Source organism: Gossypium raimondii, chromosome 11 (genome assembly GCF_025698545.1).
Source record: "Gossypium raimondii isolate GPD5lz chromosome 11, ASM2569854v1, whole genome shotgun sequence".
Taxonomy (NCBI): domain Eukaryota; kingdom Viridiplantae; phylum Streptophyta; class Magnoliopsida; order Malvales; family Malvaceae; genus Gossypium; species Gossypium raimondii.
The window spans coordinates 33,233,467-33,261,238 of NC_068575.1; the positions used below are offsets into that span (position 1 = coordinate 33,233,467).

Consider the following 27,772-nt stretch of genomic DNA (forward strand, 5'->3'; position numbering starts at 1 on the left):
AAATTAAGAAAACAAATGTTTGAAAAAATGTCAATAATATTAAAAACGAAATGTCATAAAAATACATAAACTAAATTTAAAGTGAGTAAAAGGAAATTACCAAAAAGCCCAAAATTATGGGCTTGATCGAACGGGTTACTCGACCCGGGATCCATTTTTTTTCTTTTTTCCCCATTTTTCCTGCTGATTGAGCTGCTGGTGGGTTGGCTGCGGCCAGCTTGCTTGCTGCTGGGCCGCTGCATGTGGGCCTGAACAGGCCTATTGGGGCATTGGGTTGCGAACTGGCCTATTGTTGGGCCCCGAGCGGAAATGGCCCTACAGGCCTGCTGGATATGTCAGCCTGCTTTTTTTATTTTCTTTTTTTTACTGTGCTAGGCTGCCTGCGTTGGGTCAGGTCTGCGGGGCATGTTGGGTCAGGCCTGCTGGCCTCTCCGCTGGCTTGCTCTGAAATTTGGTGAGTTGGGCTGCATTCTTGGGCCAGCTACTTGGTTAGGATGCTTTGCTTTTTTTAGCAGTTGTTAGGCCATCACAGTGCAGATTGGGCCATGACTTGGTCTTAGGTTTCTTTGTTGTGGCTTTGACCTCTTTGTTGGTCGTGGTCATGGTCTGCTATCGAGTCAGATTCGAGTCGTACGGGTCAAGTCGAATCTACCTGACTGTTTATTTTTTATTTTTTTCTTCTTTGTTTTCCTTTTTTTCTTTCTTCTTTCCTTCTTTTTTTCTTCTTTCTTTCCTTCTTCTCTTTTTTTTCTCTCCTCCAAACCTTAGCCCCTATTTTCCTTTCAACGTCGTCGTTGTTGTCTCCACCTAATGGTGCGACGGCGATTCCCCTTCCTTCTCTTCTTCTTTTTTTTCTCCTTTCCCATTCTCTTCTCTTTTCTCTTTTTTATTTTTTTCTTTCAAAAACCCGAAAGGTTTCAAGGCGCCGCCGCCCATGTCGGTCCGTAGCTTGATGCTCCTCCGCCTTCGATGGCCACGATGGTGGTAAGGGGAAACTGAGTTTTTGAAGTTTTTTCTTCTATTTTCTTTGTTGTTTTTTTTTGTTATTTGATTGGCTTTCTTTTTTTTTTTGTTGTTCATTTCCCCTATTTTTGGTTTCTTCTTGGTGTTTTTATTGTCGATTTTTTACTGTTTGCAGGTAGTTAGGGAGGCCATCATGAGCCTAGGCGTACCACGGATGCAGTCCATAACTTCTTATGTTGGCAAATGCTGAAGTACTAGATTGCAAACGTAGCAAAACTTCTGGGGTTAAAATAAAATTTTGGGAAATTTTAGGGTCAAAATGTAATTTTAAGAAAATTTAAGGGTCAAAATGTAATTTTAGGAAAGTTTAAGGGTTAAAATGTAATTTTAGGAAAGTTGGGGTTAAAATGATATTATAAAAAGCATAAAATTTGACGCATACAAAATTCAATGATTACAGCAGCCCCTCTTTGCTCATCGTTGTCAAACAGGGATAGAGCAAAGATTTCAAAGCATTAAATTTTGTTCGATTGTCTATTTTTTTATTTTTTTATTTATTCTTTTTTTTTGAAAAATAGAATTCGAAAATAGCTCGGCATATGACCCGAAGCTCAACTCACCTCTCGCATTATGAATTGATTTAAAAAAAAAACATAAATTGGAAAATACCTCGGAGTGTGACCCAAGGATTAACTCACCTCTCGCATTATGAGTTCATTTTTGAAAAAATAGACATTGAAAAATAATTCGGCAAGTGCCTCAGGCTAAACTCACCTCTCGCATTAAAAGTTGATTTTTGAAAAAACAGAAATTGAAAAATAACTCGGCATGTGCCTGAGGCCCAACTCACCTCTTGCATTATGAGTTGATTTACCATTTAAATGAACCAAACATTTGATGCTTGACAATGGCACAGTAGGTATGAAAGAAATACCTCACAGTCATATTTATTTCAAACGCAACAAACAAAAAAATTGACAAGAAATTGTTCAATAAAGAAAGCGTCACAAAGAAAAGAAACCGAATTCAATGGCCACAAATGCTCTAGTTATGCAACGCATGAACTTTTCCACTTTTCTTCGTCCAGGATCTTTTCGAGCATAGCTTCCTATTTAGAAGGTTTCAAGCTTATGAGAATGCTTCAAATATTGTAAATTCGCTATTCGACTCCCTGTTGAAGTCGTCTTGCTCCTTAATCCCAAACCCACTTCATTAGGACGCCCTTTCCGATTTTCATCCTAATCTTTTTTATTTATCAAGATGCCCTTTTCGGGTTTTCATCTTGATTTTCTTATCGTTTTTGTTTTTTTAGGTGTAGAATTTCTTCACAGCAACTGAATTCACTAGATTGGGTAATTTTTTCCCATCCATCTCAGTGAGAATCAGAGCCCTCCTGAGAATTTATACAACGTACGGCCTTCCCCAATTTGGTGACCATTTTCCTCGAAAGTCTTTTTGTATTTGGATGATCGTTCTTAGTACGAGCTCCCCTTAGAGGAATTCTCTTGGCCACACCTTTTTTTCATGGGCCATGATCATTCTCTTTTGGTACATTTGTCTATGGCAAATTGCCTTCAAACGTTTCCCTTCAATAAGGTTTAGCTGATCATATCGTGCTCGAACCCACTCTGATTCTTCTAATTTTGATTCCATCAAGACGCGTAGGGATGGGATCTCAACTTCGATGGGCTTTTGAAGTTTTTTTTTCTATTTTCTTTGCTGTTTTTTTTTGTTTTTGGATTGGCTTTCTTTTTTTTTGGTCATTTCCCTTGTTTTTGGTTGCTTCTTGGTGTTTTTATTGTTGATTTTTTACTGTTTACAAGTAGCTAGGGAGGCCATCATGAGCCTAGGCCGGCCGCGGACTACAGGTCGTAACTTGCGCTAGCGGCTACCAGAAGGACCAGATTGCAAACACAACAAAACTTCTAGGGTCAAAGTGTTATTTGGGAAAATTTGATGTCAAAATGTAATTTTAGGAAAGGTTAGGGGTCAAATGTAATTTAAGGAAAGTTGGGGTCAAAATGAATTTTTTTAAAAAAACAGGAAATTTGACCCAGACAAAATTCAGTGATTACAGTCATCGCTTGTTGTCATTGGTTACAATCTTTTATTTGTTTAGCTTGTAGCATTGTTTACTGCTGGAATAAAGTATCACTGATAATACTTTGAGATGGTTTCAACGACAACTCAGTGCATGCCTTCGAAACGCCTGCTCTTTTACATAAAATCGTTACTAAGTGGGGAAAGAAAACTCCCGTTTTCTGGCCACTAATACATCTATTCATATTTTGATAGATCCACTTGCCAATACAAACCTGCGTTTTCTACAAAATAGCATAAAGCAAAACTGCTCGAAACCTTTTAACTTTAGATACATTTAAAGCAAGGACTATTTGTGTATGCACAAATTGAATCCACATTTTAGCCTTCGGGAACATGATAGCTTGATTGAAGGAGGTTGGGATACTAGTACCTGGACGGTATTTTCATTCACCCTTTCCCTCTGGTAAGTAATTTATAATATTGTTCATATCTATGTCCCTAAAGTATTCCAAATCGGTTTCATCGATAAAATCTTGGTCATAGAATGAAGCATTGTAAATATCACAAATACTTGTGGGTTACTTTAACTTCTATCCCCCGTACAGATGCTCCTCCACCTTCAATGGCCACGGCGATGGTATGGGGAAATTGAGTTTTTGAAGTTTTTTTTCTATTTTCTTTGTTTTTTTTGTTATTTGATTGGCTTTCTTTTTTTTTTGTTCATTTCCCCTATTTTTGGTTGCTTCTTGGTGTTTTTATTACTAAGTTTTTTACTATTTACAGGTAGCTAGGGAGGCCATCATGAGCCTAGGCTGGCCACGGATCAATAGTCCATAACTTACTCATACAAGCAACTAGGAAGGACCAGATTGCAAACGCAACAAAACTTCTGGGGTCAAAGTGAAATTTTAGGAAATTTTTGGGTTAAAATTTAATTTTAGGAAAGTTTAGGGGTTAAAATGTAATTTTTGGAAAGTTAGGGTCAAAATGATATTATTAAAAAAACACAAAATTGACTTGGACAAAATTCAAGGATTACAGCTGCCCCTCTTTGCTCATAGTTGTGAAACAAGGATAGAGCAAAGACTTAAAAGCACTAAATTTTGTTCGATTGTCTAATTTTTTTATTAATTTTATTGACAAATAGAAATCGAAAATAGCTCGGCGTAGGATCTGAACCTCAACTCACCTCTCGCATTATGATTTGATTTTAAAAAAAACATAAATTGGAAAATACCTCGGAGTGTGACCCGAGGCTCAACTTGCCTCTCGCATTATGAGTTGATTTTTGAAAAAATAGAATTTGAAAAATACCTCGGCATGTGCCCGAGGCTAAACTCACCTCTCGCATTTTGAGTTGATTTTTGAAAAAACAAAAATTGAAAAATACCTTGACATGTGCCCGAGGCTCAACTCACCTCTCGCATTCTGACTTAATTTGTGAAAAACATAAATTGAAAAATACCTCGGCATGTGCCCGAGGCTCAACTCACCTCTCCCATTATGAGTTGATTTTTGAAAAACATAAATTGAAAAATACCTCGGTATGTGCCCGAAGCTCAACTCACCTCTCGCATTATGAGTTGACTTTTGAAAAAATAGAAATTTAAAAATTCCCCTGCATGTGCCCGAGGCTCAACTCACCTCTCGCATTATAAGTTGATTTTTGAAAAATAGAAATTGAAAATAATTCTTGAAAGAATCAGTGTTTCAAAAAAATCATCAGGTGAAACTCAAAAGCCTTCTTTTTCATTGATTCCGTGCAACTTTCTCCCAAAATTTCTTACTTTACTGGGATACCTGTATATGTCTTGTATGATGTTATTATGATATGCACGTGTTTGTCCTAAATGCTTTTATGCCTACATGATCATGCCATGCACCCTGGGTCGTTTGTCACGTGCCCCCTTTTCCGTAAGGGACTGCATTCATTGCCTTAATATTTGACTTTTCTCTCAGGTTTTGTACTCATCTTCAAGTTTGGTGAGTAACCCATGTTTCTTCGTATATCACCTTCCTACCCCCTGTTGAACTTTGTTCTTGCTTCGGGGCCTTTGTACTTATCAAATATCCTGGTAATGTTCAACATTCCTTTTGTTTAGATTATGTCGTCTTACTATTTATCATTTAACTGAACCAAACATGAGATGCTTGACAATGGCACAGTGGGTATGAAAGAAATACCTCACAGTCATATTTATTTCAAACGCAACAAACAAAGAAAATTGACAAGGAATAGTTCAATAAAGAAAGCGTCATAAAGAAAAGAAAGCGAATTCAATGGCCACAAATGCTTTAGATATCCAACGCATGAACTTTTCCACGTTTCTTCATCCAGGATCTTTTCGAGCATGGCTTTCTATGTAGAAGATTTCGAGCTTATGAGAATGCTTCAAATGTTGTAAATTCGCTATTCGACTCCCTGTTCAAGTCGTCTTGCTCCTTATGCCCGAACCCACTTCATTAGGACGCCCTTTTCGATTTTCATCCTAATCTTTTTTATTTATCAAGACACCCTTTTTGGGTTTTCATCTTGATTTTTTTATCGTTTTTGTTTTTTGAGGCGTAGTATTTCTTCACAGCAACTGAATTCACTAGATTGGGTAATTTTTCCCATCCATCTCAGTGAGAATCAGAGCCCTCCTGAAAATTTTTACAACGTACGACCCTCCCCAATTTGGTGACCATTTTCCTCGAAAGTCTTTTTGTATTTGGATGATCGTTCTTTGTACGAGCTCCCCTTCGCGGAATTCTCTTAGCCACACCTTTTTATCATGGGCCATGATCATTCTCTTCTGGTACATCTGTCCATGGAAAATTGCCTTCAAGCGTTTCCCTTCAATAAGGTTTAGCTGATCATATCAAGCTCGAACCCACTCTGATTCTTCTAATTTTGATTCCATCAAGACGCGTAGGGATGGGATCTCAACTTCGATGGGCTTTTGAAGTTTTTTTTCTATTTTCTTTGCTTTTTTTTGGTTTTTAGATTGGCTTTTTTTTTGTTTTGTTCATTTCCCTTGTTTTTGGTTGCTTCTTGGTGTTTTTATTGTTAATTTTTTACTGTTTGCAGGTAGCTAGGGAGGCCATCATGAGCCTAGGCCGACCGCCGGACTACAGGTGCACAACTTGCGCTAGTGACTACTAGAAGGACCGGATTGCAAATGCAGTAAAACTTTTAGTGCCAAAGTGTAATTTTGGGAAAATTTGATGTCAAAATATAATTTTAGGAAAGTTTAGGGGTTAAATGTTATTTAAGGAAAGTTGGGGTCAAAATGAATTTGTTTTAAAAAAACACGAAATTTTACCCAGACAAAATTCAGTGATTGCAGTCGCTGCTTGTTGTCATTGGTTACAATCTTTTATTTGTTTGGCTTGTAGCTCTGTTTACTGCTGGAATAAAGTATCACTGATAATACTTTGAGATGGTTTCAACGACAACTCAGTGCATGCCATGGAAACGCCTGCTCTTTTACATAAAGTCGTTACTAAGTGGGGAAAGAAAACTCCCGCTTTTTGACCGCTAATACATCTCTTCATATTTTGATAGATCCACTTGCCAATATAAACCTGCGTTTTCTACAAAATAGCATAAAGTAAAATTGCTCGAAACCTATTAACTTTAGATACGTTTAAAGTAGTGACTATTCGTGTACGCACAAATTGAATCCACATTTTAGCCTTCGGGAACATGATAGCTTGATTGAAGGAGGTTGGGATACTAGTACCTGGACGGTATTTTCATTAATCATTTCCCTCTGGTAAGTAATTTATAATATTGTCCACATCTATGTCTCTAAAGTATTCCAAATCGGTTTCATTGATAAAATCTTGGTCATAGAATGAAGCATTGTAAATATCACAAATATTTGTAGGGTTACTTTAACTTCTCTCCCCCGTACAGATGCAATATCCCATATATGGCCTTCAGTATTTCTAGACTCATGATCTCGCATAGATGCATAAAATTCTTAAACTATCGAGGCCATGGCAAAATCTTTCGAGATTTTCCAAAAACGTTCCCACCTATGGTACCAAACTAAAGGCCATATCTCTTTACAAATGATCATCGACTGATCAAATCCCCTCTCTTGAATGAATGCTTTCCCTTGAAGTTTATTAAAATATTTTTCAACACTCAAGTTCCCAAAACTAGAGGGATTTTGAACCAACGGTGGCTCTGGTTCATTAGTTCGTCCAAATTTTCTATGAGGCATTATCGTTAACTAAGAACTAAAGTAAAATATCAAGCAAGGAAATTTAATGAAACAATAAAAGTCTAAGTTCGGAACCTTTAAAATCGTTGAAGTTGTTGAATTCCTTGTTTTGTGCAGCTTCTACTGCTCCTTTGGGTATTCTCATTTTTTGTTGCACTAAATATGATTGAGAGATGGAGGTTTTAAATTAAAGATGTGGAAATTGAGGTTTAGAGTTAAGAAGTTTTAAGAGATTTTGAGAGGGTTGAAAGGATTGAGTGGTTAAGATGTGTTTAAGAAGAAGGATAATGTGTTTTTAGGTTAAAAATAAGAGGTTTAGATGGTTAAAAATAGGCTAAAATAGGTTATAAAGCTGGCGGGTTACACTTATTGGGTCAAGTCACCTGTAGAAAATTGCAGCGACGTTGCGACATAAGGGTTCCATGTCGCAATTTCCCTAAGAGTATACCATTGTCGCGACATTGAGGTGTTGTGTTGCGACACACCTTGCAGCTTGGAAAACTTGGTGAAACTATCTTCTATGTTACGACGTGGAAGTTCCATGTTGCGATATCAAGGAACTTTTTTCAATTCCTGCATTGGGTGCGGGATGTTGCGACATGATGTTGTCGTGTTGCGACACCAACTCTGTTTCAACCCATTTTTCCATCGTGAGGAAGTCTCGGTCTAAAAGTAAACATATATCAAATAAAAGTTAGAATCTAAATTATATGTTTAGTTAAATATACAATTATATACAGGAAATTTGAATTTTTAATTTCATCATGTTTTACTACCAGATTCATCCAGCAATTCCACCGTTGTGTTCCCACTTGTGTCTCTTTCTGCATTTTTCCACCAGCCGTCATGTCCCTTTATCCTTTTATGCTTGTATCTTTCTTTATACCTGCTTTTTAATCTTGCATTAATCACATTAGGCGTATCCCTAGATTTAGAGCAATTGGATTCAATGGTAAATATGAAATGTCATTGTTCTGTCAATTTTGCTCTGGGTTTTCTCACTTTTGTGATATCCACATCTGAAAGTTTCAGTTTCACCATTAATTCTCATTCCTAGTTCACTTTTCTCTCAATCAATGGTGGCTCTGGATGTAGCTAGAAAAGGTCTTCCCAACAAAATGGGTATCTCCTAATCCTCTTCAAAATCTAACACTACAAAATCTGTCGGGACAATAAAACTACGCACCTTAACTAACACATCCTCTAACACTCCCTTCATTGCATAGCAGATTTTTTAGCTAATTGTAATGTAAGTTGATTATTTTTGTGTCCCCCTACCCTGAGTTTTTCATAAATAGATAAGGGCATTAAGTTTATACTAGCTCCTAAATCGCATAGAGCATTCTTAAAATAAATTATCCTTATCTCTCTTAGAATCGTAAAGCTTCCCAGATCTTTCAGTTTCTAGGGTACATGTTTGGGAATAATAGCACTATAGGATGCATTGATATTGACTTGCTCTCCTACCCTACCTTTTCTACACCTAGACATGATTTCTTTTAAAAATTTGGCATACTTTGGGACTTTCTTGATTAATTCAATTAATGGCAGGTTGACATTCAATGTTTTGAACAAGTTTAGAAAACTTACAAACTTATCCTCAACCCATTTCTATCTCTCTTCTAATCTGGAAGGAAATGGTACATGTATGATGTTCATCATTTATTTTACCCTCTCTTCTGGATCGACTGCTGGTTCAATGACCTCCTCTAGTTCTGGCTCTTGATCCACTTCTTTGGGTTTTTTTATAAAGCCTTCTGTATTTCCTTTTGTATCCTCTTGTACCAAGGTTGTCGGGTTACTGAAGATTTTGCCTAACTAGAATGCAATCGTTTTTACTTGCTCATTCCCTTCTTTCCAAGGATTATTCTCAGTATTGTTGGGTATGCTTGTGCCAATTTGACTTTTAATATCTCCCATCATACTCATCAAATGGCTCATTTGGTCTTTCAGTTTAGTCAATGTCTTCGATGATTTAGCACTCATATTGCACTTGCTTTACTTCTGTTCTCATTGACTACATCTCCATTTTAATTTGATCCAAGCATTGACCACATATAGTATGGTCACTTGGGTTAGCCCTATCTTGAGGTTTCTGTAAATATGGAGGTTGGTAATTAGTGGTTTTTAGCTTGATTTGAATCATTATTACCTCCTACTTGATTTCCTCCCCATTTCAAGTTTGGGTGACCTCTCCAACCAGGACTGTAGGTATTTTAGTAAGGATTTCCACCCCTATTTCTGATATAATTCACATCCTCAATAGGATTGCTGATGTAATGGAAGAACTATTAGTCTCTTTCTTACATAGATGGTGCACTATTTAAAGATTTGATACGGTTAAGTCTATCAACTAACTGTTGGTATTTGTCATGTTCTTGAAAAACCTTTACCGTAGTAGATTTCTAGCCATATGTGAATCATTCAATAGGCCATTGGTAGGAGTTCAATGCCATGTTCTCTATTAATTCATACTCATCCTTGTACATTCAGTTCATAAGAGCTCCTCCTTCTACTCCATTTAATCTAAATCTTGTATTGCGCCCAACCCGTTGTAAAACACCTACAATTGCATCCACTCAAGAAATCCATGGTATGGGTATTTCTGGATCAATGTTTTAAAACATTCCCAGGCCTTGTGAAAACTTTCCCCTTCAATTTGTCTAAAAACAACAATTTCTCTTCTCAGTTGAACTGCTTTGCTAATAGGGAAAAACTTCTATAAAAACTTTCTAGCGATCTCATCCCATGTTGTGATAGATCTTGATACCTATGAATCTAACCAAGAAAAGGTGTTATAAATCAAAGAAAAGGAGAACAACCAAAGACGAATAACATCATCAGTGACTCTGTTGTATTTGAAAGTATCACAAAGTTGGAGAAACTATTTTAAATTTTGATTCAGACCTCTCTCATTGTGCCCTTAAATTACAGATTATGTTGCATGATCTGAATCATTGTTAGTTTGATCTCAAAATTGTTAGCTGTAGCTGGCCTCGTTATGCTTTCCTGAACCATGTCTAGACTGGGTAATGTGTAATCTCTTAAGGTTCTCTCATTACGTGCCATAGGGAAATGTGCGAGAAGCTGTGATTGTGCTAGTGGGTCTCCTAAGTCGTTGTCGTTAGCTTCGTTGAACAGCGGATTCTCACGTGGCATGTTTCCTATAGCAGGTGGTGGTGGATCTTGCATTTGTTGTTGGTTTTGTTGTTGTTGATGATGATTTTTATGAATTATTCTCTCTAGATCTTTAATTGGCTCTATAGGTGTTTCCTTACTACGAGTCATGCACTAAACCCAAAAAGAGAAAATTAGCAACAATTAAAATTAAAATCGTATTGATAACCTAAAAAAGTTCCTAATTATTCTTACTAAAGTGCAAAAATTAAAATTAAACTAGTGACGTTGCCTTCTCGGCAACAACACGAAAAACTTAACCTCCACCAAACGTATTAACGTCTAGAGTGTGAATATTGCAGTAAAAGATATATTAATAGGCGGTATCTGCAAGTATACGGGTCCAGTTGTAATGTAGTTACAACGGAGGAGGTGAGTACTCCGAGTGTTGTACCTAATGGAGGCCAGTGATAGATCAATTTTAAACTAATCACCAAAAGATCTAATTAGTACTCTAAATAAGTTATAGTACGAAAATATAAATAAAATAGATTTTTATGGTTTTTATAATAGTAAAATATAATAAAGAAGCAAATATCAAGAGATTGAAACGTGGAATTAATCAAATTTGGTTATTGTGATTAGCTCATTTTAGTAATCTTTATCAACTGTCTCTTCGGGTTCCTCGTCAACTAACTAGTCGATACCCTAATAGGATCTTCCGATACGTCCACTAAAATAACGAGTTATCAAGGACTACTTATCTTCTGACCTCACAGTCCAGACCGGCTTGGGGTGAGGGTGTTCACGGATAGGCCACACCAATTATGGGTTAATTTCCACCTTGATGACTTCCTAGGGTTCTCAAGCCTAGGGTTTAGGTTCTTCCTTTCCCAAATAGTTGATCCATTGAGTAACTCTACAAAACAGTTCATATATCATACCGCTACATATTAATTCCCCATAGAGGGATTATTCCCTCATGGCTTTTGTAAACAATATAGAATCAATACAAAGCGTGAACATGATAAAGGAATCAAAAGTATAGATTTTAAGAAACAACCTTATTTGTATTATGAATAAAAGCAAATCCATAAGGTTTGATTGTATCCATAAATCAGATCTCCCAAAATAAAGCAAAGAGCAATCTGAAAAGAAATCTAAAACCTAATAATTGAGAAAAACTAAACTCAAATTAAAAGAGAAATTTTAAGCTTAGTTATTGGTGTCCATAATGTGTGACAAATGAGCCAATTTATAGATTTCAAGTGGCCATTGTCCTTAGCCCTAGGTTAGCTGATGTTCCCAAGCTTTAAGTTTGATTGTGCGGACCAAAATGCCTCATGTCTTGCATATATTCCCATCCAGAGTCAATGTCGCGACACATCAGGACCTATGTCATGACATAGAAGTTAGTATACTCTTCTTCGAGATATCTTTAGGGGTATGTCGCGACATCCCTTAGTTTGTGTTGCGACGTCAAAGGTAGTCTCAAGATTTCTCCATTCTACTCCCTATGCTGCGACATTAAACCTTTTGTGTTGCTACATAGTCACCAGTATCGGTTTAGCACTCTTTCTAATGGTCTCCTGCACACTTACAAAGTTCATTAGCTCACCCTTAGGCCTCATTCGACCCCTAAGGTCAATAAAAGACTCAACTTGCACATTTTATTTACTTTAAATAAACTTAGTAAAACATAATTAAAACCTAATAATAATGCTTGTTTTCAAACTCCTAAAGTGCAAAAATTAGTTTAATCTACTACACCAAATTACGACAGATCACCTACTTAGACCTTACTCTATATGCCTTACTTCTATAAACAATATTCCAACATTAGGGCTTCATCAGGTGAGATGTTACAACCTTCATCTTCTACGATTCCAAATTTTCTTAAAGGTAATCTTATCTCCTCTTCTTTCCATACTCATTTTTATTTTCATACAGGAATGTCGAGAATGAATGCTCGTGATAAAGGTCATACCAAAAGTAGTCAAGTTTGAACCCCCAAAAATATCACCATTTTCAAACCCAATGAACTTGAAAACACTCTCCTACGAGTTTCCACTCCCATTTATTAGTGTAGGACCACCAAAGAAGAAGTGAACCGATTCTTAGTAGCCCGAGGCTTCTTTCGTCCAAACTTTTCTTACAACATTAGAATACCACCAAGGTGTCGTCTAAATGGCAACACCTAAGGTTTTATCCTTCCCTTTCTTCTATTAGAAGTTGGATTCCACTTACCTTTACACCTCTTCTTTTGCTCAATCTTGGGGGAATCTAGTAGCTTATTTCATCGATTATTTCTAGAGAAATGAACCACCCTTCTTAGGAGTTTTCCAACTATTTTATCAACTAAAGATTACAAGGGGCAAATATTAGATATGCCCACTTTAGTGTTCGAGAAGGCCGTGAACCAATGATCCAAAATAGAATTTCTAATCTTCACTAGAGGAGGGAAAAATTCATAAGGGTCATTTGTAAACTAGAAAATGGGTTTGGTGTTCCCACCTGTTGGTCCCTTCCCAAAGAATCCATTTGCTCACAAAGTCTACTCGTTGATTCTAAGGTTACAGATAAGTAATTCAAATATTTGAGTAGGGGGCGCAATCTAGAGTTTGTGAATCAGTTACGATTAGCAGTGTCTTCTAATATTGTTTACTAAATTAGTGTCCCAATGGCCGTAGAAGTACTGACTGAATCAATTGGCCAGACAACTACAATGTGCCTTCAACTTCGACAACTTGGCCTTACGATGGCAACACAGATCTTAACCAGGCGTGCATGATAACTCCTATTCTATTTTTATAATTTTCTGGGATTCATTCCCGTAATTGGCTTATTACTCCTAATATTCACCCTCCTACTTCTTTTTTTTCAAGCAAAGCTAACACTTACAATGATGGTGCAAGACTCAATTTATATAGTTTTCATGCATAAAATGGCTTATTTTATGTTAATTTGAGCATATTATATTTTTAAGCTATAAAGTAGGCTATGCATGATTAAATTAAATAATAAAATATAAATTTATATTTAATAATTTATTTTTAATATTTTATTAATAAATTGAGTTTTAATTAATTAAGTAAACTGATTAATTAAAGTGGTTAAATTATATTATTTGGTCCTCTAAACTATCTACTATTTTTGGACAGGTCTGAGAGTTTTCTTCTAATTGCAAAATCGTCCAAATTGGGGACCAATTCAATCCAATTTTCAGCTACATATGGATTTCATAAACCAGTTTTTGGTTTAATTATACAAAGTCCTTAAAGATTTAAAGAAATTGGAGATTTTCCCGAACATTTGTTGATGACCGAGTCTTAGTCCTGAGTTGTTGTGGTACTCAAATTGACCAAAAATAAAGGGAAAATCTGCCACCTTTCCTCAATTCATGGCCGACCACTCTTGGATGAAGTTTCAAAGGATGGACACTCCTATTTTTAGCAAACTAGCTCCCTTGCCTCACCTATAAATAAGAGCTCATTTCTCACTTTTTCAATCATCCCATCATCTCTCACTCATTCATCATTATCTCAACTCTTTAGCTATCTTTCCCCTTCATCATCCTTTCATAAGGATTTTAGCAATTAAGCCTCTTAAAGAACCCTTGGTCGGCCACCTTGGACAGCCATCAGCAAATGAGCAACGCAAAGAAGCGAAGGAGCCTCGTCAGTCAGAGTCTTGGGTGACAGCCACTCTGAATTGGATTTAATATTTCTTTTATTTAATTTAATTTAAAGATGTTTGCTATGTGTTCTGTGTTCTTGTTTACAACAATGATAGCATAATTTTATTTAATCTAGGATGATTATTTTGATTAAATAATATTTATTTGATTCATGCTTATAATGTTTGTGTCTCAATTGAGCATGTTTTTAATTAAAATTAAGTTTGTATTTCGTTCATACGTTATTGAAATGCACCTGAATTAGCTGAGCGATCCTAACCCGACGATGGCTAATGGACGCATAGTTGAAATGTGCATGCTCAATTTAAATCTTAACCCGACTGAATTGTAGGCTGCATAACAACTCTAACCAAGCTCTGTTATCTGCATAGTTTTTAGATTTGTGTAATTAAATTGTTTCAAACCTAACACGTCCCTATTCCCTTACACGAATGCTAAGAAACACTTAGTAAATAAGGATCAGTAAAATGCGTATTTACTAAGTAAAGGATTCCAAAAGGACGTAATGTGGTTTCCAAACTCATGAAAGATCGAGTTGCCATGGAATGTTTTTCCGAATGTTATTAAGCATGTTGATAATAAATTGAGTTTAATTAAAGTAATTATCCTAGTTTATTTATGTTATAATTGTTGCAAATTGTGTTTAATTTTACTAAAATCTATTTCATTCATATAGTTTGCATACTTAGGATAATTTGCATTAGGGATCATTGCATTTAGTTTAATATATTTTAATCACCACTTCTCAACTATATTGTGTTTTTATTTACCTAATTGTTAATATAATTTTACAAATTAAGTGACTTAGCACTAATATAATCCCTGTGGAGACAACAACTCGATACTTACTTATTACTTGATAAATATTGTGTACAATTGCACAAACCCCAGCGTTACAAGTTTTTGGCACCGTTTTCGGGGATTGTTAACTATTGCCATAGTCATTTTTTTTGTGAAATTACTTATTTTCAATTCAATTTATTTCTAACATTAGTAACTTATTCTTTTTAATTTGTGATTTTTTGTTCAGGTGTTTATGAGCATAGATCAAATTATCGATTTACTCCCTATAGACCCTGAAATTGAACGAACTTCCAGACAAAGAAGACGTGTACGCACAGATCAAAGACAAGTCAAGATAGACCTTGGGAATCAGAATCAAGACCAATGTAATAAAGTCGATCATGTATGAAATTCTATCCTCATTGTTGATGATAGGGATCAATGCATCACACAATATGCTGTGTCACTTTTCAGTGAGCTAAACCCAGGAATTAGAAGGCCAGATATTAAGGCAACCCAATTTGAATTGAAACCAGTGATGTTTCAAATGCTACAAACAGTGGGCCAATTTAGTGGTATGCCCACGGAAGATCCACATCTCCACCTTCGATTGCTTATGAAGGTGAGTGATTCATTCAAGATAGTCGGTGTGACTGAAGACGCACTGAGGTTGAAGTTGTTTTCATACTCGTTGCGAGATCGAACATGAGTATGGCTCAATTCAATGCCACCAAGTTCCATATCTACATGGCAAGAATTAGCATAGAGATTTTTGGTTAAGTATTTCCTGCCTATTAAAAACACTAATTTGAGGAACGAGATCAACATTTTCCAACAATTAGATAATGAGTCTTTGTATGAGGCTTGGGAGCGATTCAAGGAGTTACTTTGTAAGTGTCCTCATCATGGGTTTCCTTACTGTATCCAGTTGGAGACATTCTATAATGGACTCAATGCACATACAAGATTGATGGTAGATGCTTCCGCGAATGGTGTAACTTTTTTTAAGTCTTATAATAAGGCTTATGAGATCATTGAGAGGATGGCGAGTAATAACTATCAATGGCCAACAAATCGAACAACTTTAGGAAGACGTGTAGCTAGAGTTCATGAAGTTGACTCTCTTACTTCGTTATCAGATCAGGTATCGTCTATTTCCACTATGTTAAAACAGTTAACTGCTAATAGTAATAATAATTTTGTAGCTCAGCCACCTAGTCCATTTGAAGTAGTTTCCTGTTTGTACTGTGGGAAAAGTCATTCTTTTGAGAATTGTCCATCAAATCTTGAGTTAGTGTACTATGTGGGGAATCAATATCAAAATAGGAGTGGACAAGGACCCCAGTCCAACTTCTACAATCCTTCATGACGTACTCATTATAACTTTTCTTGGAGCAACCAAGGAAATGGATCGAACAAAAACTTATTACAGCAAAGACCCAACCAATCTCAAGGGTTTAATCAACAAGCTCCAAAACCACCTCAAGCTGAGGCATCAAATAGTTTGGAGAACTTGTTGAAAGCGTACATGGCAAAGAATGACGCTTTGATCGAAAGCCAAGCAGCAACACTGAAAAATTTGGAAAACTAAATGGGTCCATTGGCTACGGAGCTTCATAATAGAGCGCAAGAAACCTTATTGAGCAATACTGAGAATCTAAGGAATTTGGGTAAAGAACATATCAAGGTAGTGGCATTGCGAAGAGGTAAAAATCTGGAACCCTGATTGATTGATGTCGAAAATGATCATGTTGAAAAGGCGGAAAGTCAACCAAATGTTGAAGTTCCTACACCAAAAGAATCAGAATCTGCAAAGTCTGACAAGGTAAACCCTGACTTAGTGAATTCAGATATTCTAACATCTTCTTTGGATGTAGATTTACCTACTTAGAAAATTTGTCCGGTTCAACTGAAAGTTTCATCACCTTCATATCTGCAAAAATGGTAGCAACACAAGCAGAAACAGTAGGTGCAATTCAAGAAGTTTTTGGATGTTCTGAAGCAGTTACACATTAATATTCCGTTGGTGGAGGCTTTAGAAAAAATGCTGAATTATGTGAATTTTATGAAGGATATATTGTCTAAGAAAAAATGACTGAGTGAGTATGAGACTATTGCCTTGACAAAGGAGTGTTGTGCGTTCCTGTAGAACAAACTGCCACCGAAATTTAAAGACCTAGGAAGCTTTACTATACCCTGTAACATTAGTGAATCTTACTATGGTAAAGCTTTGTGTGACTTAGGAGCGAGTATCAACTTGATGCCTAAGTCTATTTTCAAGATGTTAGGGATAGGTGAAATAAGACCTACAACTATGACGCTTTAGCTAGCGGATCGATTATTAGCATATCCTGAAAGAAAGATTGAGGATGTTTTGGTAAGAATCGATAAATTTATTTTTCCTGCTGATTTCATTATTTTAGATTTTGAAGCAGATAAGGAAGTGCCAATTATTCTTGGAGACCTTTCCTAGCCACAGGGAGGATGTTAATTGATGTACAGAAAGGCAAACTCACCATGCAAGTTCAAGACGACCAGGTAACTTTTAACATTCTTAAAGCAATGAAATTTCCCGATCCGACAGAGGAGTGTTCAGTTATGGAAGAGATAGAAACCTTGGTTTCTATGGAAATCAAATTTGAGGAAGATCCATTGGAGAAAGCCTTAGAGTTTGACCCTTTGGAGGATGAAGAATGTGAAAAAAACATGGCTTTGATAGAAGCCAATCCGGGAAATTTTATTCAATCCACACGGTTTGAACCATTGGAGTTGGAAGTTAGAGAATTTGTGCAACCCAAGTTGTCAATTGAAGAACCACCTAAACTCGAACTGAAGGTACTTCCTTCCCATTTGAAATACGTTTATTTAGGTAACTGTTCTACTTTGCTTCTGATTATTTCAACAGAACTATCAAAAGATTAGGAGGAACAACTGATTGCTATTTTAAAGAGATTTAAGAAAGCAATTGGTTGGACTATAGCTGACATTCGAGGTATAAGCCCTTCTTTTTGCATGCATAAAACATTTTAGAAGAAGGTGAAAAAGCATAGATTGATAGGCAAAGGAGACTCAATCCTATTATGAAAGAAGTTGTGAGAAAGAAAGTGATCAAATGCTTCGTGGGTAAGTCCGGTATAGTGTGTGCCGAAGAAAAGTGGAATCATGATTGTTGAAAATAAGCGTAATGAGTTAATTCCAACGAGAATTGTTACCGGTTGGAGAATCTGTATTGATCACAGAAAGTTGAACAAAGCCACTCAAAAGGACCATTTTTCAGATCCTAAACTAACCATGCGATTCCTACATAAGCATGTGTTTACACGATTTGGGACACTAATAGCTATTATTAGTGATGAAGGTTCTCACTTTGTGAACAAATGGCTTAAGTGGTTGCTTGATAAATATGATGTGAAGCACAAGATTGCTACTGCCTATCACACCGAGTCTAATGGACAAGTTGAAAGAGTGAACCGTGAAATTAAAGGTATCCTTGAAAACGTATTCCGCCCTAGCAGAAAAGATTGGTCTCGAAGGCTTGATGATGGATTGTGGGCCTATCGAATAGCATCTAGGACTCCGTTAGGAATGACTCCTTATCGGTTAGTCTTTGGAAAGGCATGTCATTTGCCATTAGAGTTGGAGAATAAAGCTCACTGGGCTTTGAAGCAGTTAAACTTTGATCTAAAGCAGGCCGGTGAGAGAAGGATGTTACAACTGGATGAGTTGGAAAAGCTGAGGTTATTTTCCTATGAGAATGCCAAAATGTGTAAATAAAGATCAAAGAGGTGGCATGATACTCATATACAACCTCGCGAGTTTAAAGAAGGTCAGAAGGTGTTGTTATTTAATTCAAGGCTAAAGTTATTTCCTGGGAAGCTGAAATCTCGATGGAAAGGACCCTATACCATCTACCAAGTTTATCCTTACAGAGCTATTAAATTATACGACAATTATAGAGGTACGTTTAAAGTTAATGGTCAACGTCTCAAACACTACTAGGATGGTGAAGTTGAGCGAATTGAATCGTATCTCATCTTAGCAGACCCATAATTTTTCATGAACTCATTGTGTAAATAAATAAATAATTAGAACTTATTTTCTTAATTAATTACCCTCCAACCTTTCCTGGGAATTAATTTAATGTAATTTGTTAAGAAGAAATTTTCTAATTAAAAATTTTAAGTTTTATTTTGTTCAGTTTAAATTTTAAATTTTTATGTTAATAAAGAGGGTCAAATTTGGCCCAAGTACTAATCAGACTGGGTTTGAGGCCCAAGACAGCAAAAAGGAGGAAAAAAATTAGGCCTTGCTGTCACACCCATTACTTGCAGCCCAAGTAACTTTAGTGTAGCTAAATTTTTACTACATGTTGCCCTAATATTTCCCTATATAAACCCCTCTTCATTCTACCAATTTTCATATCCCTCAAAGCAATTTGCTTCCACCCGAAAAATCCCTAAATCTCTTCTTTGTGCTGTCAACCTCAAATCCCGAAAGAAACCCTAGTCATTTTCTCTATTTTTGTCGAAATTCCCTATTGCTGCCTTAAAAAGATCGCTACCGCACCATCCTTGCTGTCGCAAGATTTTTTCCGTAGCAAGTTATACCAACTTTGCCGATCTATGTTTTCTCTCTTGCATAAAAAACTGCTGAATTTTTGGGAAAGTACCATGTCTCGTAAAAGAACTAGATCGTCAAAGACTACTCCTGAAAACCCGATTGTGATTGATGAAGAAGTGAAACAGCGATTTGATTCAATTTTCAAGCATCAACCTATGATGCCGAAAAAATGTTTTAACCTGAAGAGTAATGATTTGATGGTTGTTCTTGTGCCAATTAGAAAGATAATCAATGCTCTCAAATGGGAACGATTCTGTGATGCTCGTTCACTTTCCAAAGATGAACTAGTTCGAGAATTCTACGCTAGTTTCACTATGCTAGATGCTACTGAAGTCATTATTCGAAAGGAAAAGGTACCTTTTACTTCTAAGTCCATCAATGATTTGTTTAATTTACCTGATGTTGAAGAAGATAAGTACTACCCTATGATGAACAATATCAATTGGGATTTTCTTCAACAAGTGCTTGATGTTGTGACAAATTCGGGATCCCAATGGATTATAAGAAAGTATGGGAGCCATTCTTGTCGAAGAGAATACTTAAAACCAGTAGCAAAGGTATGGTTTTATTTTGTTCACTACAGTTTTATGCCTATCTCACATAGTTCCACAATCTTGATGGAACAGATGCTCTTGTTATATGTAATCTTGACAGAAAAATCCATTAATGTTGGAAAAATTATCCTCAAGGAGATTTATGATTGTGGTAAAAAGAAGCCAGGAAGTGTTTATTTCCCATCATTAATCACTGCCCATGTTAAAACACAAACAAATCTGAAGAGGTAGTATGTTCAAGGGTGTATTACAAGTCATGATCTTGAAAGGTTGGTAGAAAGAGTGCATGAGTTGAACCAAGGTGAGCAAGAGGAACCAACAGAGCTAGAAACTGAAGAGTCAACAAATAAAACAGAAACTGAAGATGATTCAATTACAGACACTAAAGATGAAGAATATGATAAGGAACCAAATAGTCCTCAACCAGTTTAAGGAGCTGAAAACCCTAAACCTAGGGCTGAGCCAGAAGAAGAACCAGTCAAGCTAAGTGTTGAACCTGAATATACGACTCCTGTAAGGCCCAAATTTCACCCGAGGCCCAAATTAAACTAAAAAAAGAGTCTACAATCCATTACAAAGAAATTAAACCCAAATACCTTAACCCAACATGCCTAAACGACACAAATACAAATAAAATAACCCTAAGCCTGATTAACAGTAGCCCAAAGCCCAACAAATTTTAGCAAACAAAAACCCTAGGTGCACTGCACCTGGGTCTTTTGACCCCTAGCCGCCAGCTTGCCTGCACCGCGTCTGCCACCATCCAGCACGCCTCTGACACCTGCAAAATAGAGAATAACACGCAACAAAAAAGGTAAGAAAAAAACAACATAGAAATAGATAAAAAAACTAGAAGCAAATAGTTGTAATCTCGGCTATAAAAGCCACTCCAATTTCTTTGTATTTCTTCTTCTTTTTTCGAACAAGAGTAATAGAAAAAAGAGAGTTCAAACTGTACAAGGTGATTTTTTTAGATCTATTGTTATTTTTTAAAATAATAAATAAGTATAATAAAATAGAGTTCAAACTGAGGTTGGGCCGTGCGCCACCGTCGGAGGTCTCCTCTGTTCGTCAAGGCCGCGGAAACCATTTAGGGTTTTGCTCAGGTTGCGACTAGAAAGACAGAGAGGCCGAAAGGCTATTCTTTTTTTTTCTTCTTCTATTTTAGGTTTTAAAAACACTCAAATCAGGTTTATTTTTTTAAAAAAAGAGGGATCTTTGAAAAAGAATTAGGTTTTGGTTGTTTTTGGCCTTCCGGCATGGTGGCGCTATGGCGAAGCCACCACGCGAGCTCGTCGGCCTCATAGGCCGGATGTGGTGTTGAGAGAGATGGGGAGGTTTTGAAGTTTTTTTTTGTAAAAACATTGAAAAACTGAAGTTTTTTAAGAAAAAATTTGGTTGAAATAATGACACTAAACAGCACCGTTTTGCAAGTGGGATTCAGGTGCCAAAACAACATCGTTTTGGCCCTGACCCACGACCCGATCCAGCAGCCCACAAGATTCGCGTGTTTTTGCGTTGAATGGGCTATTTGCGCATGGGCTCCCTCCCCTTTTGTGTCGTGGTGCAATCTGACCCTTTTGTTTCTTTCATTTTGGCCCCATAAATTTTATACTGGTTTCATTTTAATCCGCGCTGAGACGCTGCGCTTTAGGACTAGGGAATATTGCCCGATCAGTCATTCATTCCTTGCGCGCGCTCTATTTTAATTCCATTTCAACCTCATCCTTAGTCTATTTAATTTATTTATTTATAAAAAAATGCTCTTTTATCATTATTTATTGTAATTTTTTCATATTTATTATTTATTTGAAACTGTTTTACATTAAATTTATTTAAATTTCTTTTATATATTATTTATTGTAAACTTATGTATGTATATCTTTCAAATTTTTATGTACGTATATATTTTAAAACTATTTTATATGTTTTTATATATTATTTATTTTAATTGTTTTCATTGTTATTTTAGTTTTTTATATTCCGTTTATTTGGATCGTTTATTATTTATTTTGAATTGTCTTTATAAATAATTTATTTTGAGCTATTATTTTCTTTAAATTGATTTATATATTATTTTGTTTCGTTTTCTTTGATTATTAATATTTGTATTTGATGTGTTGTGTAATTATTACCATTATGTGTATTATTTCGTTTACTCGTATTTTCATGCTATAGTGATTCATTCGTGAAACATTTTGGTCGTAAATTATTTCTCCATGTTGTATATTATCATTCCATCAATATAACCCTTCATTCACACATTGTTTTAAGCGTTACAATAATTTTTTTAATCCAAATACGCAAAAAATGAAAACTTCAATATAAGGCCATGCTTTGCGTTTTGGCAATTCGAGAAAACCGTACCCGAACTTACGGGGTTTCAATTTTTTCGTTCGGCCTAAATAACAAAGAACCCTTTTTAAATTTCAAAATGAAACAAATTTTGTTATAAGGTAACATTAAGCATTTTGGTGATCCGAGAAATTGTACCCTAACTTACGGGGTTTCGATTTTCTCATTAAACCTAATTGGCGAAATGTCCTTCTAAATTTCGAAATATGAAATTTCAATAAAAATTAAAGACAAGCTTATTCTCTAAAGTTTCAAATATCGCGTCCTAAGTTACAGGATGTAATATTTCGTTACTTTGAGATGAGTGGGTCTGTAACTCACTTTTTAATTTACTCAAATGATTTTAAAATTTACATTAATAAAGAAGGATAGTATTTTTAAAATCTTTTCAAAATTTCAACTTTCGGCATTTAAACATTAATTAATCAACTAGGTACCAATTTTGGGCGCGTCGAGGGTGCTAACCCTACCTCGTGCGTAACCGGCTCCAGAACCTGTTTTCAAAATTTCGTGGACCAAAAATGACTGTTTTAATAAATTTAAACTTTTATTAAAATGGTTATATTATGAGGTGATCCAATCACACCTAAATAATAAAAGATTGGTGGCGACTCCATTTTCATTTTCAAAATGGTTTCGACAGCTTGGCGACTCCACTTGGGACACTAAAATAAGAGAGTTAAGCAATGAATTGATTACTTTTTGTCCTTTTGTCGAAAATCGAAAACTTGGTTTCAATGTACGATCTTTGCGTAGTATTTCATCCGTCTTTATTACGATCTTTATCATTGTGGTTTAATTGTGATGTCGGTTTCAGTTTTGATATCTTTCTGCACATTGCATCGCATGACCACTCGATTATACCCTTTTAAGTGGGAGTGAGAAACTACGCCTTTGTGAGGTTTTCACTTTCGTATAGGATAGTGGATCACTTTCGGGATATATCTGTACCTATGTCTTCATGAGATTTTCATCTCCGCATGGCCATAGGAAAATGTATTCCCCTGAACTGAACTCAATCCATATGAGCCTATAATGGGTGAAGATCGAGGAATTTGCCAGTTTGGATACCTTTACTTTAGAACCAAATAACATATAGTGAGTCTTAATAGCTTACCCTAGGAAGAACCACGCCAAACCCTAGTGGTCACCCAAATAGGTGCTTTGTTTATTATTCCTTGCTCACTTTAGCTTTGTATAATGTACTGACTTGTTTTGTTTTACCTTGACTATGATTGCATTGCATTTTCATAATAGGAAAGAGGTGTTGATTCATGTTCAGTTGTTAAATAGAGAGCTTGTCATGGAAAACAGATTTCTTGATAAAGTGGAAGACAATACGGTTGTCCGAATATGGTCCAAGAAAACGTGATAAGAAAAGGATGATAGTCTAATGGAGGACTACACGACTTTGCTTCGTTGCCCAAGGATTCAAGTTGTTAAAGATTATTCGAGAGTCGTCAGTGTCCCAACCTTTTTAAAGAAGCTAACAAGCATTACGAGAATGAGTGAGCAATGAGTCGCGGCCCGGATCAAGTAAAAAGGAGCTAGTAGAGGCATCCATTGGAAAATTCGTGAAATTTATCTTAACATCCGGATAAAGAAAGGGATCGATGTCTTCACCTGGAGTATGAGAGCAAAGCCGTATATATATCCGCTTTATGTAAAGAGATTTTTTTTCTAGTAAAGTTATTCTAACAGAATTGAATCAGAATCAATGTCTCTTTTTTATCCATTTCATGCATTTGCATTACATTACATCATATGCTTTAAAGTCCACCAAAAAGATCCTAATTGGTTAAAATCATTTCAGTTAATCTGGAAACCAACAAAAATTTACCATCCAAACACCATTACGGTACTCGAGCAAAGTCAAGAAGCATGGAAAAAAGATTGGAAAGACTTGAACAATTTCAAAAGGAGGTGCAAGATCAACTACAAACGCAAATGCAAGAGCAGCTAGCTAAAATTCAGCAAGATATGACGGAAAATATGTTGGAATCTCAAAGAAATACGATGGCTCAGTTGACCCAATTACTAAGTGGAGGAGTAGATAAGGGAAAGGGCCCTATGGCCAATCCTGGGGACGATAATGAGGAGCCGCTGTATCCTCCAGTTTTTACTCCACCAAATGCACAAACCCAAGCTGAGATGCACCCGCGGAGACCATCCGTCACAATTGAGCCTCAACAATTTCAGGCCAGTGCTTCAATGCCAACAAACTTTCAAGCTGGATCAGGTTCAAACCCGGGAGATAACCCAACTAATCCTGTTATACCCGACTTTGATGAAATGGCTGAGAAGGAAAAAGCGAAGGCGGAATTGCCAAAGCAACTGGAGGACAGATGTAAATGGTTGGAGGAAAAATTCAAAGCCATAGAAAGTGCTGATAGTCATCATGGAATCGATGCTAAAGATCAGAGCTTGGTTTCAGACTTAGTACTTCCTTACAAGTTTAAAATGCCAGACTTTGAAAAATACAATGGAACCAGTTGCCCCGAGGCTCACATCACCATGTTTTGCAGAAGGATGACTGGTTACGTTAATACTGATCAACTTCTAATACATTGTTTCCAAGACAGTTTGGTAGGGGCAGCATTCAAATGGTACAATCAATTGGGCCGTACCAGGATTGGTTCATTGAAGGATCTAGCTCAAGCATTCATGAAGTAGTATAGTCATGTAACGGACATGACTCCTGATAGAATTACTCTGCAGAATATGGAGAAGAAACTAAGTGAGAGTTTTAGGCAATATGCACAAAGATGGAGGGAAGTTGTCATCCAGGTCCATCCACCACTCCTAGAAAAAGAAACTACTATGCTCTTTATCAACACGCTAAAGGCCCCATTCATCACGCACATGCTGGGAAGTGCCTTAAAAAGTTTTTCAGATATAATCATGAATGGTGAGATGATTAAGAATGCCATAAGAAGTGGGAAAATAGATGCAGGAGAGAGTAACAAAAAGTCAGCTTCAAGGAGAATAGAAAATGAGGTGAACAATGTAAGCACGTATAATAAAGGTTACTGAAAATAAGTTACTGTAAATTAGCTAAGAAAAGTGGTTGCTGGTCAACAAGGTTCATCAAGGCAAGAATCTGACGCAAAGTAAAATACCGAGAAGCTCCAATTTACGCCAATCCCAATTTCGTACAAGGAGCCGTATCAGAGTTTATTTGATGCACACGTTGTTTCCCCTTTCTACTTAGAACCTCTACAACCCTTGTACCCCAAATGGTATGATGCAAAAGCCCAATGTGAATACCATGCAGGATTCATGGGGCACTCGATAGAAAATTGCACTGCCTTCAAAAAGTTAGTTAAAAGACTCATCAGTATAGGCATTGTCAAATTCGATAATTCACCCAATGCAGAAAATCTGCTACTCAATCATGCTGATAATGGGGTAAACATGATGGGTGAAAATATGGGGAGAAGAATCAAGGCAGATATTGCAGAAGTAAAAACTCTTTTGAGATGGGTATAGAAGGATATGGAAAGTAGAGGGTTAATTATTTCAGATATAGAGGGGAGCTATGAAAAGATGAAAAATTAATGTGAATTCCATCACGAGGAAGGGCACGAAATCCAAGAATGTGTAGAATTCAGGGCCTCGGTTCAAGGCATGATGAACAATAAAGAAATGGAGTTCTGTGAAGAAGTTAAAAAGGAGGGAAACATTCACATCAATGCCATACATGAAGACACAACTGAAAAGGGACCTTATTAGATATTCGCCCTTGTAAACTTGGGAGTGTTCTAAATAATTGGACTGCAGAAGAAATCCCTGTAGTATTTAGAGCCTACTTAGTGTAATATTCAGAATACACTTGTTGCTTTCAGCCTAGAGGCAATAAGAACTCCTTTGGGAAATAGGTTCATGTCTAAACATCATTATTTTAAAGAAATGTATCTTTGTGATCATTTTTGAGCCAATATTCTTTTATTCTTTACGAATAATTATTTTTGATTCTTTCATTCTTTTGGATTTTCTTCCAAATCAATCCTTCATTCATAATCATACTGTACAGATAATTATTCTAAAATTCATATATTCTTTGTATATTCTTTTGTACCTACAATAGGTCCCTGGATATCAATGACATGAGTGACGCTACTACAAACTCAGAATCTCCTTTTCAGTGAGACACGTGTTTAGAGGGATTTCATGACTTTGAAGATGACATAAATTGTAGCCTATCTCCGGACTTGTTGAGGATGGTAGAACAGGAAGAGAAACAAAATTTACCTCATGAGATTGTGACCTTGAGGGAACATGCATAGTCGAAGAAACGAAGCAAGACATTGTGGAGTTACTTCAAGAGTTCAAAGACGTCTTCGCAGGATCATACCAGGATATGCCCAGGTTAAGCACTGACATTGTAATCTGACAATGCATTAAATTTAAACAACAGTACGATATCAAAAAGTTGCAGTATGTTCAAGATTAACATCATGAACGATACAGTGAAAAAAACTCTACCGGGGCAACGCCTTTCTCTTTGGCTTATCATTGTTTTGCCCATTGAAGTCGAGTTTCCATATCTCTGAGTTTTTGTTGAATTTTATCTCTATTAAAAGGAAGATCCAAAATTTTCCGTCATAGTCAAATTTCGCCCCAGAAAGCTCTATGAGAGAAACCTGATACCAAAGAAGATCCTTTGTATACAAAATGAAAGTAGATGGGAAGGATCTTGTGTGGAAGACTTTATCTGGAAAAGCATTGATTCTGATCGAAAGGGATAACAAGGACTTGCCTAATCCTATGAGTTCAGGTCCAATAAAAACATATTTCGAAAAAAAATCAAAATTAAAATAAAAAAATATTTCAAAAAATGAAGATGATGAAAAAAGAAAAGAAAAAGAAAAGGAAAAAAAATGAGAGGCCAAGACGAAAACCCACAAAGGGCACCTCGAGACCAAAGGGGATTTGAGTTGAAAACCCAAAAAGGGCAACTCAAATTTTGATCAAATTGGGGCATGTGGTGGTTTTGGTATACCTGAATCAGCAGGAAAGGGTAGGCGACATCTTGAGGCATCGACAAAGTACTATAGATCTCCTAAACACATGTTAAACTTAGAATGGTCTTCAGAAAGTTGTACAGAGAAGTTCAAGCTGCGATATCTGAGGCACCTAGTCTTCATAGTTTTTATATTGAATTTGTTGTTCTTGGAATACTTCATTCTTTTTCTAGATACGTGTTCCCAATCAATTCCTTTTTATTCTTGCTATCCTTGATAATTTATTTCGAGCTATGCTCCCAAATCAATTCTATTTTATCCATTGTTATGATCTTTTTGCAAGCATGTTGCATTAGAACAATGATTAATGGACTAATAATACTTTCACAAGGGAAGTTTTGCATATTACTCTAGAAGTTTCTAAATAACACAAGAACCTGAAACATGACTATTGTTTAGAAC

General features: G+C 36.2%; 2 non-coding genes across 2 annotated transcripts; one reads left to right on the forward strand and one right to left on the reverse strand.

Moving 5' to 3' along the window:
• The first annotated feature begins 9,805 nt into the window (after positions 1-9,805).
• LOC128035138 (small nucleolar RNA R71) lies at positions 9,806-9,912 on the forward strand. Its single transcript, XR_008191539.1, has one exon. It is a non-coding gene; the product is annotated as a small nucleolar RNA R71 (small nucleolar RNA).
• A 5,710-nt stretch (positions 9,913-15,622) lies between these two features.
• LOC128034986 (small nucleolar RNA R71) lies at positions 15,623-15,729 on the reverse strand. The gene has a single exon (XR_008191390.1). It is a non-coding gene; the product is annotated as a small nucleolar RNA R71 (small nucleolar RNA).
• Positions 15,730-27,772: the final 12,043 nt, after the last annotated feature.